The sequence below is a fragment of the Saccostrea cucullata genome, unplaced genomic scaffold (genome assembly GCF_032062105.1).
Source record: "Saccostrea cucullata isolate Sc308-1 unplaced genomic scaffold, CSIRO_AGI_Scuc_v1 ctg7923, whole genome shotgun sequence".
In the NCBI taxonomy this organism is placed as follows: Eukaryota; Metazoa; Mollusca; class Bivalvia; order Ostreida; family Ostreidae; genus Saccostrea; species Saccostrea cuccullata.
Window position 1 is genome coordinate 1 of NW_026927437.1, and position 11,881 is coordinate 11,881.

Here is an 11,881-nt window from a genome sequence, read left to right on the forward strand (position 1 = left end):
CATAGGTGTCGGTAATAACAAACGGGGGAGGGGAGCAATAAACCCAAAAAGGGTAAGCTGCATTTTCAATGCTTATACGATATATATATCTTTCCAAAATAAGTGGTGGGCTTAACCCCTCCCCTGGCCCTTCGCCCGGTCGGATGTCTATGCTATACTCAAAACATTTATACATGTATAATTATGTATTTACCTAACTGGTATGACGTTGAAAACTTTCAATATTGAATGAGTTAATTAAAGCAGATGAAAGCTAGAAAATTTTATGTACAGTAAAAAGTATGAGAGAGAAAGAGTTTTCATAGTTTTGAACAATCAGATTGCCCCCTTTTTATTATGATAAATGCTAAGTTGCTTAAAGCTGTCCACTGTTAGTTCCCCCTTTACACATTTACATCTACTTACATGTATCAAAAACTAGAATTAAAAAAAAAAAAAGAAGAAACGAATTAATGATTTTAAACAATCGTCACTCTTTTTTTCAAGACCCTTTTCCCTTTTATTTTATCAAAACCTCAAATATTTAAAACGTCAATATCTCAGGTCCTGAAGTGACTTTATCATAAAAAAGTTATCCAACCAGGATCTGTTATTTATCATACCGATTATTTGTTAGAATATTAATTAATATTCACATTTTTTTCAAACTGCGTTAATATGGTCGATATCAACGCACTTTGAAAAAAAAAAAAAAAAAAAAATTCAAAGCGCGTTAGCTTGGTCCCAATTTTAACGCACTTTTTTTCAAAGTGCGTAATTTTTCAAAGTGCGTTTTAACAACGGTGATATTGACATAACTGCTTTTTTGTTGTTGTTGTTGTTGTTTTTTTTTTTTGTTTCCCCTTCCCGGTCTTTTCGAGACTTTTTTCTCTCATACACGTATTCAGATGCCACCATATGCCGTAAGAGGACAGAAAATTGAAGACATATACTTGGCACTTAGGGCCATTGAGCAGTGATGGATCTTTTTTGCACCAGCACTTACTGAATTTTAATTTATAATACGGTCTATACCTAGGCTCTGCAACGGGATTCGAACCTGCGATATTTTATGGTCAACACTCTAGAGCAACACTTAACCAATGCGCCACTCGGGCGACAACAGCTTCAAACTACCTTTCTTTTTCACTATATATCTTAAAAATAATGAGACTTTCACAGAATGTTTATTACATAATGCCATTGTGCACCTCGAGATTATTTTATTTTTTGATCGGACACATATTTCGGGTTTCCTACAGCGAAATTTCCGTTGACCTGCCATTCTTTTTATAATATCGAAGGATACCTATCTCTTATCCGCAACTCCTCCTATACCACTGAATAAAACTTAATGATACTTTCACAGATTCGTTGTTACATAATTGCATAGTGTGCCTCATATCTTTGTCCTGCGCTTGAAAAGTGGGAGAAATTGATTTGGGTATGTCCGTCCATCCGTCCGTCCGTCCGTCTTTCAGTCTGTGTGTAACGCTTTCGTTTCCTCACGATATCTCGAGAACCCTTTAAGCTTTCGCAATGAAAGTTTGCATAGTAACTCCCCATGGACTAAAGAAGACTCCTATTGATTTTAAGGTCAAATGGTCAAAGGTCAAGGTCATAAATTCGCAAATTCTGTGTTATAACACTTTTGTTTCCGTGCGATATCTCGAGAACCCTTTCAGCTTTTGCAATGGAATTTTACATAAGAACTCCTCCCTGTGGCCTAAGAAAGACCCTCTTGATTTCGAGGTCAAAAGGTCAAAGTTCAAGGTTGTTAATTTATACATTCTGTCTGTATGAACACTATCCTTTCCGGGCGGTATTTCAATAAGATTTTGAATTTTTGCAATGTAATTTTATACCAAAACTCCCTAGGACCTCTGTCACCCCTCTCAAAGTGTCCCGCCCCGTTTGTTGTCCCCCGCTTGAAAAGTGGGGGGTATTATTTTGGATCTGTCCGTCCGTATAGCTGTCAGTCCGTCCGTCTTTCTGTCTTTCTGTAACGCTTTCGTTTGGACCACACGATATCTCGAGAACCCTTTAAGCTTTCGCAATAAAATTTTGCATAGCAACTTCCTATGGACTAACAAAGAACTCTATTGATTTTGAGGTCAAAAGATCAGTCAAGGTCATAAATTTGTATATTCTGTCTGTTATAACACTTTCGTTTCCGCGCGATATCTCGAGCAACCTTTGAGTTTTTGCAATATTTACATAACAACTCCTTGTTGCCTAAGGAAGACCCCTATTGATTTTGAGGTCAAAAGGTCAAAGTTCAAGGTCGTAAATTTATACATTCTGTCTGTGTGTAACACTATCGTTTCCGGGCGATATTTCAAGAAGATTTTGAGGTTTGCAATGTAATTTTATACCAAAACTCCATTGGACCTCTCTCATCCCTCTCAAAGTGTCCCGCCCCGTTTGTTTTATTAGTATTTATTGTAGTTATTCCGTGCAAAACAGGTTCTCGGCGGACTTTATATTCTTATTTCACCTATAAGGACTGTTTAATAAAGGCTAAATTAGACACCATTCATTGTGTAAAATTTTGACAATATCGAACGTGAATAAATACATGTACATGTGTCTTCATGCTTGAGTCCCGTGATCTAGTGCTATGTCTCTAGCTTCACATGTGAGCGGTCCCGGATGATGTACTTTCTTTTTTTCCGTATTACTTTTTTTACTAAATGAAAGTATTCAGCATGTGAAATGAAAAATTAATGAGGTCTGGCTTGTACAAACTCATAAAATCATCATTATAGTACTGTGATAAATATTCCATATAAAAAGAATCTTCTACACACGTAATAAAGAATTAGCAATCAAATCTTTATATCCATATTGGCATATTTTATTTGCGCAGGCCTACATGTATACATACGTTTTATAATTCTACAAATTCAGTCAGGGGGATCCGATTCCCCCCCCCCTCCCCTGCGCATGGTTTACTTTTTCCCTAAGCGGGGAACACAAGTTCTCTGAATTAGCTTGTATTTTTTGATCTGACACTTATTTCGGGTCTTTCGGTCTCCTTGAGCAAAATATAAACTTTGCCTTTATATAACCCTAATTGGGAGGAGGAAAGAATCATTTAGTGAGCTCAATGCTCACAGTACCTCTATTGTATTTTTTAAGATGTTACACGTTTAAAAAAAATGTAATTGCCTGACGTCAGGACGTCAGGCTATATATAAGGATTGATATTTGCAAGATCCGAAACTAATAGATCATACCTAGAGAGCTAGATTTTGTGCAAGCTGATTAACATTGGAATTCTTTACCGGCATTTTAAAAGAAACAGTTTTCAGAAAGAAAGAATGATATTACTGATGCAAAATACTTTAGTGCTTACTTCCTTTAATCTTTTTGCATGGAACAACAATTCCATATGATTCACCTTTTCAACATGTCCGTGCATACTTTTTCCTGCATTTCTTTACTAATGGATCAATCCATTTATATTCTACGAAAGGGGTGAATCGCTGTTTTCGCGCCAAATGTCACTTAGTAATTTATAAGCTTGTGACTTTTCGTTGGATTGTTCTATTGTGTGAATGGGTGTGCTAACTTCTATGAAATTAATTTTAAATAAAGTTTGTCTATTTAATCTCCTTCTAATACTACAGAAATTGTATCTACAAATTTTAGCTAATTCTTTTAATTGTTTACGTAACATACATCGTTTATATCAGTTTATGGACAAGCAACACTAAACAAAATTTTAATGATTTTATTCTAAATTGTTTCCCGATCCCGCGGATGTTTACTACATAAATGGACTTAAGTCCAATAATAAACAACGCGCAGTTCAACAAGTCATTGTCTCTAGATGCATGAACATTTGTATTCCCGTTTCAGATGCACACAATAGATAAGAAACCAGTACAAACTCTTGGATATTTCTTTCCACAAAGGCCTAAAAATTGAATTTTCTTATTTCATTCTCAATATATGATAGTGGCACAAAGGTGCCACAATCCCCTCCTTTAATTTTAAGAGAAAAAAAATAATGAACACATTACTACTGTTTACTTCAGTGGAATATATACACTCCGACAAAACGAGTATTTTTAACTATATCCATCTTTTAAAATGTTTACAATGCATGATTTCATTGAAGATATTATTGATATTAGCCTATATGATAATACAGTGGCTGGAACGTTATTGTTGACAACTTACACGAACGATCACGTTACACGCACGATTCCGCACGATTAACGCACGATTAAACCTGATACACGAACGATCTTTCACGTTCACGATTCTACACGTTACACGATCTTACACGATTGCTAACGCAAACGCACGATTCTTCACGCAAAATAGTTCAAATTATTTAGGAATCGATATTCACAAAACGAAATACGGCTTTATATTGATTTTAGATTCAAAGAATTAGCAATAAATATATTATATCATCGACTTTGAAAAAAAAAACGGTAATGGGTATTTCTGGTACTACATACATGTAAGATTTTTTTTTTATTATTTAAGATAATAAATAATTTTTTTAGATAATTCTCCGACATAAGAAAACGGATTTTTTTTGTTCTATCAGAAGATAGTAGTAGGTGGACCCTAAAATTTGATTGAATTGGATTTCATAATATGTAGAATGGGGGATACGATTGGGAAAAAAATGGCAGCATGTAATGACTTAACTTAAAAGTTATATCTATATGTTTTTATGACTTCAAAATGTTTATGAATCTTTAAAACATGAAAAACGACATTGCAAATTATTGTTTTACTTTAAAAATTAAAAGTAAGCTACAGATATAAACACTGTTAATCAAACCCCGGAAAATCATGTGCGTGACGTGCATGTACATTCGCCGACTAAACATTTATGTAAGCTTTGAAAAATATTTATTCATTTGTAAAAATATTTCTTTTTGATTATTTGAAAATTAAAAAAAAATATCTTACCAGAATAAGCAGCAAACAAGAATGATTTTCAGAAAAATATAGTAAAACATCTTAGTACGGTATATCACAATAAGTCACGCTATTTGACGAGAACATAATATTGTACGACTTACTATATTGCTTGTTTACAAGCGATAGTTAGTTCGTTCCGCATTCAATTATGTAAACTGCGCTTCATTCCTTTTATTTGGATTAAAAAATAAAATATAAACGAAATACTTGTTTCACAGATAACATTCCGATAAAAACTTACAAAACGAAATTTACACGTTTCTAAACGCACGTTCACGCACGATTAAAACCGCAAACGATTGAGTCTGTTACACGCACGATCTCGCACGCTACACGAACGATCACGCACGATACACGAACGATTCTACACGATTGGTTTGTCAACAATAACGTTCCAGCCACTGTAGGTGTACATATGTAATGTAGCTTTCAATTTAGATGCAAGGGCAGATCACTCCACTGCAGACTCCCCCCACCCCCCTCTCCAACAGAATAACAACTCTTTAGTATGCAGTGTAGAGATTAGATGATTTTTCTGTAAGTTAATTAAAATCAAGGATTTCATTTACACAAGGTTTTCAAAATATAAAGCAAGAGCATACGAGGGGCGTTCAATAAATAAAGTCATTGGGGCTCGGAAAGAAACAAAAAAAAAAAAAAAAAAAAAAACCAAAACGTTTTCTATGATTTAGTCTGAATGATTTAACTAAAAATTCTCTTTCAGTTAAAATACATGTCCGTAACATTTTCATTCAATTTTTAATTGTTTTTAGAACACATTTTTTAGTATGACTTTTCGTATACTGGAATATGACAGATCCTACGCTTTGCTGTAGTTCTTTTTTTCTTTCTGATAGATGTTTATCTAAGTTTGGGAAATGATACAAGTCAAAGGGTGAAAGATCTTGCAAGTTTTGTTGACGTGACAAAACATTAACTTTCTATTTATCCCCAGAACTCCTTTACTCTTCCACTGCATGAAAAGTCGCGTTTAATATAATTTAATAAATTCGTTTACTCCAGTAAATTTCTTGTATTGAATTTAATTTATGTATAACGGTAAATTTTACATGAGATATTTTGTCATATAATTAAATACAGTTTTCAATTAAGTATAATCATATTTAATGCAAAATACGTCGAGAATAATATAGTTTAATTGAGATAATTATACGTCCCGTTTAAGAATATCGACATGTAAAAGTAAATATGCTTATACTTAGAGTTTAAGTACATTTTTGGTATTTTGAATATGTCATAAATAATTCTTTATACCTAATGTAAACTTATGTTGAAACATTTTTGAAAAAAAAATATTTAGGCACCCTTTTCATTTTAATTTATTTATTTCTCATTCTTATTTATTTAACCCTTATGTAGATTTTTCAAAACTGTGGAATATAACTTAGTTTTTTCTCTATCGACTACCACTGTAGTACAATTACATCGGGCTCGAAGTCGGGCTCGAAAAGCAATTTATTTAAAAACAACACACCGCGCCGAAATTCAATTTTTTGGAGAGTTCCACGCAGCCATGTTGAACTTGATCATGATGTTGTACGGGAGGAAGGGGCGAAAGAGAGTTACTCGAAAAGGAGAAGCATGATAAACTTTGGATGGAATTTATGTTTTAACAGAAGATGAAGACATTTACGACCCTGTTTAGCGGTATGAACAATGTACAAAATTTTATCATGTGTCCTTGAATGAATAATTGCCTCTGCTACTGATAATGTTACTGTTCCTTAGTCTGGGCTGTACACATAAAATGCCTGGCAGTAAAAACGTTTGGGCAAGCGCTATTTACATTTTGTAATAATTATTTAACACTTTTAACCATCTAACTTAAAGATGGATTTTAACCAGAATTTTCTCGTTTGGGATTGGTTTCAGAATTTTTGTCACTAAAGTGTTCCTCTGTTCAGCATTTACAGAGAGTGTTGTACAATGTAATAAATTATTTATTTATTTCTTAATGCCTACTCAAGAATATATTGAGCACTTATTTTGATTATTTAAATAGTTGCAGTGTGGACTGTGCCTGAGACGATTCCCCATTACGCCGGCTATGTAGACAGCTTGTGAAAATGGTGAGAACCATACCGCTCAAATTTTCTATTATCACAAATAAACAAACAATGTTTTATTAACTTGTATCTTTATGCATAAGAGTATAAAAAATATTGCAACAACTTGAAATGCTATATACCAAGTAGACAATACGAGGTTTATATTCTTATTTTCCTTATCCTTAAAATACAATAACAATGGATTCTGAGCTATGCATAATTTTTTTACGTTAAATACGTAAGCATGAATTATTAAAAATAGCTATCACATTCTATGATGCACAGTTATGCATGCATTATTTACAGGAATCCAAATGCTCACAAGAAATGACAAAAGCAGTATGAAGATTAACACAACGGTAAGATTTCTTAAATTTTCTGATAAGATCAATAAAATCACATGAATTGATTTATTTTAGCTCACCTGAGCCATTTTAAGACCCGAGCGAGTTTTCTGTTCTGTGTCTGGTATTCGTCGGTCATCTATAAACTTTTCAAATTTTTACATTCATGAGAATTATTCCTAGTTTGAATAAAAATCCCTGCAAGATACATCTTTTCTTTCAGAAATTGTGTCAGAAAAGTTTGAAGTAGCTATGGGAATGATCAACATTGAACTTGCTGAGGCTCTCTTCCTGAAAGTGTCTTGACCAGATATTTGGCTACCCAGTGTGAGGTACGAAATAATCATTTGTTGTACAACTTATTGTGTATGAGATTGCCACCATTTACTGGAAGTTTGCATTTGTTGTCCACTTTAAAAACTTGCTATCTACAGTGTAAGTTGTTAATATATTTTACTTTATGTTAAATCACTTGTTCATTATCCCAATAACTTGCATGTTAAATGCTGTAGTTGCTAACCTTTGCATTTAAGTTTACTCTTAAATTCCATGTGTTCCGAGTATGTACACCCATTTGATATCATGTTTTGTCGTCTCTAAATTTAATATAATACATATCATAATATGTACTAGATCACAAAGTTTGAGGATTTTATTATTGTATGAATGTTATCTACTTGCTCTATATCATAAATACATCTGTTTGTATATTTTTTCTATGAGATGCCATGATGCCATACCTGCTTTTAATTTTTCATATTTTTTTTATCCATAGTATCTTTCTGCTACATTAAATAAAATATCGTGGAGGAACACGAAGAAAAGGGCTGCGCACCTCAACATATTCAAGGTCAAGCAGGTAAATACATTGGTAAATTGCTAAAAAAAAAATGGCAAAAAGTCACCAGTCCCCAATTTACATGTACTTCCACAAATTCTGCAGCTTGCTGCTGTGAAACTATATATATGTGTGTCTTAATATGATAAATGCTGTAAATGCTATTCTTTGCATTTTCCTAAACTTTGTAAATCTTCAAATTCCATGTGCTCGGACTACGGTACCATTATGTATGTTTCGTATCATATTTTGTCGTCTATAAATTTGATCTATACATGTATATAATTATATGTTTTTTTATGCAATTCACTTAACTAGATGACACAGAGAATTTTTTTCATTGTGTAAAATGTTATCTTCTTGCTGTAGTCATGTTAGTCATAAGTATACCCTGTTTGTATATTTTTTCTCCTTTTTTGAATATTCTCTCTATGGAGAGCCACACCTGTTATTAATTTTTCATATTTTGTTTATGACAGCTTTTTACCATATCCATAGTATCTTGCTGCTAAATGAAAGAATTAGTGTGGAGGGGCAGAGAAAAGGGCACCTCAACATGTTCAAGGTCAAGCAGGTAAAATGCTCCAAAAAAAGATGGTGAAAAAAATCATTAGACCCAAATTTACACGCTTCGAAATCTGTAGCTCGCTGGCCTGAAATTATAGAAAATTATCTGTCTTTATTACCCAGATTTGAAAAAATGGCATATCTTTTGTAGTCTTCTGTAAATTTTTAATCAAGCAAAATTGAGCTGTGCTTCCTCTAGGTCAAATGATAATTTTAAAATCAACTCAGATTTTGTTTTTACTATTTAATATATGCAATTGCATAAATCCGGAAGCACACATATAATATGTATATATAGGCAAATGGGTATTTATTTTTATGTTTATTGTAGAAATTAGGAGCTAGGTGTGCTTCTCCAGAGCTGAAAACTTCTTGGCATGAAGAGAAGAAGAAGCAAGAAAAAGCAGTTTTAAATATTGATTACATCTTCATAGTACAAAAAATGATTCTAAAGATAATACTACCTATGAAATTAGAAAGCTGAAGTTGCGTTCTGATGAATGTGAGAATGACTTCAAAGAACAGGACACCAAAAGTGCCATTCTCAAATCAAAGCACTCTAAAATGCAGAGCATAAGAAGAACTAGGACAAATAAAGAATCTAACCTATGAGAGTCAAACCTTTGGATGTATTAATTGAACAGAGATGGGCTATTAGAGATGAAATATTTGAGTTGTTACTGTTTTGCACAAATTCAATGTTAGATAAGAAAAATTTACCTAGTGTTGTATTTTTGACAGTGAAAGTTTTTTCTTATGCTTGATTACAGATTAAAACTGTTATGTATTTTATTGTTTAAACATTTATTGGTCTGCAATCACATACATTTTAATCTTGATTTATATATCACATATATGTACAAGTCTAACTTAAATAATAAGTGCATGGACATTATTGTGGAAAAAATAAGACAATCATGATCAAGGGTAGTCTGAAAGAGCTTTGCTGGCAGTAAGTTGCAGATCTTGATACCCAAGTAAGAGAAAGGTGGCGTCTCTGACCGATCCTTTTGCTGTTGCTTGTGGGCGAGTGAGGCTTCTCTGTCAGTGGCTTAGTGAGTCATAGATGTAAAAAATAGAATAGGCAAATGAGGTAGAGACATTTCTGAGTAAAAAAGGGGTAAATTGTGATTTTAATAAATATTACAATTGATATTGCAAGAGTAAATAAATGAGAATTGCAAGAGTAAAATATTAATTTGTTTCCTTCCATTTGAAGTAAGAGAGTTTATGAATTATGAGTTATGGAATTGTAATTAAGGCTTAAAAAATTGTTAAATATACTTTTACATATGTTTATACAGGACTTTTATATGTGCATGTTTCAGAGCTCATTTTTGATATTTTAAAGCAAAGTTAAAAATATCACTATTGAAATGTTTTGCATTCCAATGTAACGTTGCTTTAATGAGGATATGTTATATTACAATCATCAAGCAATAAACCTAGCAGTTGGAACAGAAATGAGCTACATGTATTGTAAACAAATTTAAGCTGCTATTGTTTTTTGTAATTGTGATACTTTTTCCTTAATTTGAATTGACATAACCAAATGATATAAAGGATTTTTTTGGGTCTTGTATTTTTCACAGTCAACATTAAGTATTTTTAAAGTTGAACTTGGATAATTAGTGCATGGACATCTATTGTTGAAATACTTGGGAAACAATATAAGGGTGCTACATGTCTAAAAGAGCTTTGCTGGCAGTAAGTTGCAGATTTCTTGATACCCAAGCAAGAGAAAGGTGGTGTCTCTGACCGATCCTTTTGCTGTTGCTTGCTTGTGGGCGAGTGAGGCTTCTCTGTTAGTGGCTTAGTGTGTCTTATTAAAATGTACATGTAAAAAGAATGGACAACTTTTATTGGCAACTTTTATTCTTTTTATGCAAAGTATGATATAATTTATTGTGGGAAATTGAAAAGCCATTTACAACCCATGCAGAAGTTTTAATAGGGGCAGTTTCAGTCAGATTTTGCAGTCTTTTGGAGTCCAGAATGACTACATTTTTTACCTGTTGTGTTTTGATTTATTGCGGATTTGAATTTTACATACAATACTATTCTTATATTATTTATAATTACTTCAGTATATTACTTACTACTAGTATGTAGAAATTTACTCCATTATAATTGAGCTACAATCATGATTGTAATTTTTTTAATTCTGACTTTTAGGCTTAAATTTGAAATATTTTGTACTTTGTTAGAACTCATTGTTTGTACACTATTGAGATAACATCTAATAAAATTGAATGAGAAATGGATTTGTGTAAGATTGTAAAATACTTGCCAAAAAACCCACACTTGTAAACCATACAAATTTTTGATGGAATAAATGTAAAATAGAAATATTATGCTTTTTTTTTATAATGTTAAATTTCATCAAATACAACCTTAAATCTTAATTATATGGGAAGGTTTAATCCGTACATTTTCATCACATATACAAGAGATTTAATATTAGTTTATGAATGAATAAAATTTGCACGTATTAGTAAGTTTACAATTCTCCGTATATAACTTTATTTTTGGAAGTATTATAAAGTAAAGTGTGAATTTAACAAAAAATAATGAGGTAAAGATCTACGTTAAATTTTATTAAACGAACAAATTTAATGTGACCGTAAAACTTAATTTTATGGCCATGTTTAATAATAATTATACGTTTTGTATATTAGAGGTATAATAATTGTTTACGGCAGACTAAAATCCGAACGTATTAGTAAGTTTACGATTTTCCAAACTTTATTAAATTTGTTCTTTTAATTTTTCATTAAACTCGTATTAAATGCTAATTATTTTCTAACATTTACGATCCCACAATATGTTATAATATGCATTTAAACATTAAATAATCGCAGCATTTAAATCACATTTAAGGTAAAATTAAACCCGACTTTTCATGCAGTGTTCATGACTTGTGGGTTTGGACGCTGTCATGAAGAAATTTTATGTAGTGGATTCCTCTTTCTGTTTCCTTCCTCTCATAAACCTTTCAATTTTTTTGTAAAAAAATGTTTTCTAGACTCTTCCAGAAATTGAACTTCCTCCCCGAATATGAATTTGAACAATAAGACCGCTAATATTTAAGAAAATAGCATAATTATAAATCTGTTTTTGTGCTCTTGCAATTC

The 11,881-nt window shown here is 32.2% G+C and overlaps 2 long non-coding RNA genes across 2 annotated transcripts; both read left to right on the forward strand.

Moving 5' to 3' along the window:
• Positions 1-6,334: 6,334 nt before the first annotated feature.
• On the forward strand, positions 6,335-7,635 carry LOC134274472 (uncharacterized). The gene is made up of 4 exons (XR_009993628.1): positions 6,335-6,597; positions 6,953-7,019; positions 7,305-7,357; positions 7,566-7,635. It is a non-coding gene; the product is annotated as an uncharacterized LOC134274472 (long non-coding RNA).
• Positions 7,636-7,712: 77 nt separating this feature from the next.
• LOC134274473 (uncharacterized) lies at positions 7,713-10,359 on the forward strand. Its single transcript, XR_009993629.1, has 4 exons — positions 7,713-7,777; positions 8,118-8,201; positions 8,660-8,754; positions 9,079-10,359. It is a non-coding gene; the product is annotated as an uncharacterized LOC134274473 (long non-coding RNA).
• The last annotated feature ends 1,522 nt before the right edge of the window (positions 10,360-11,881 follow it).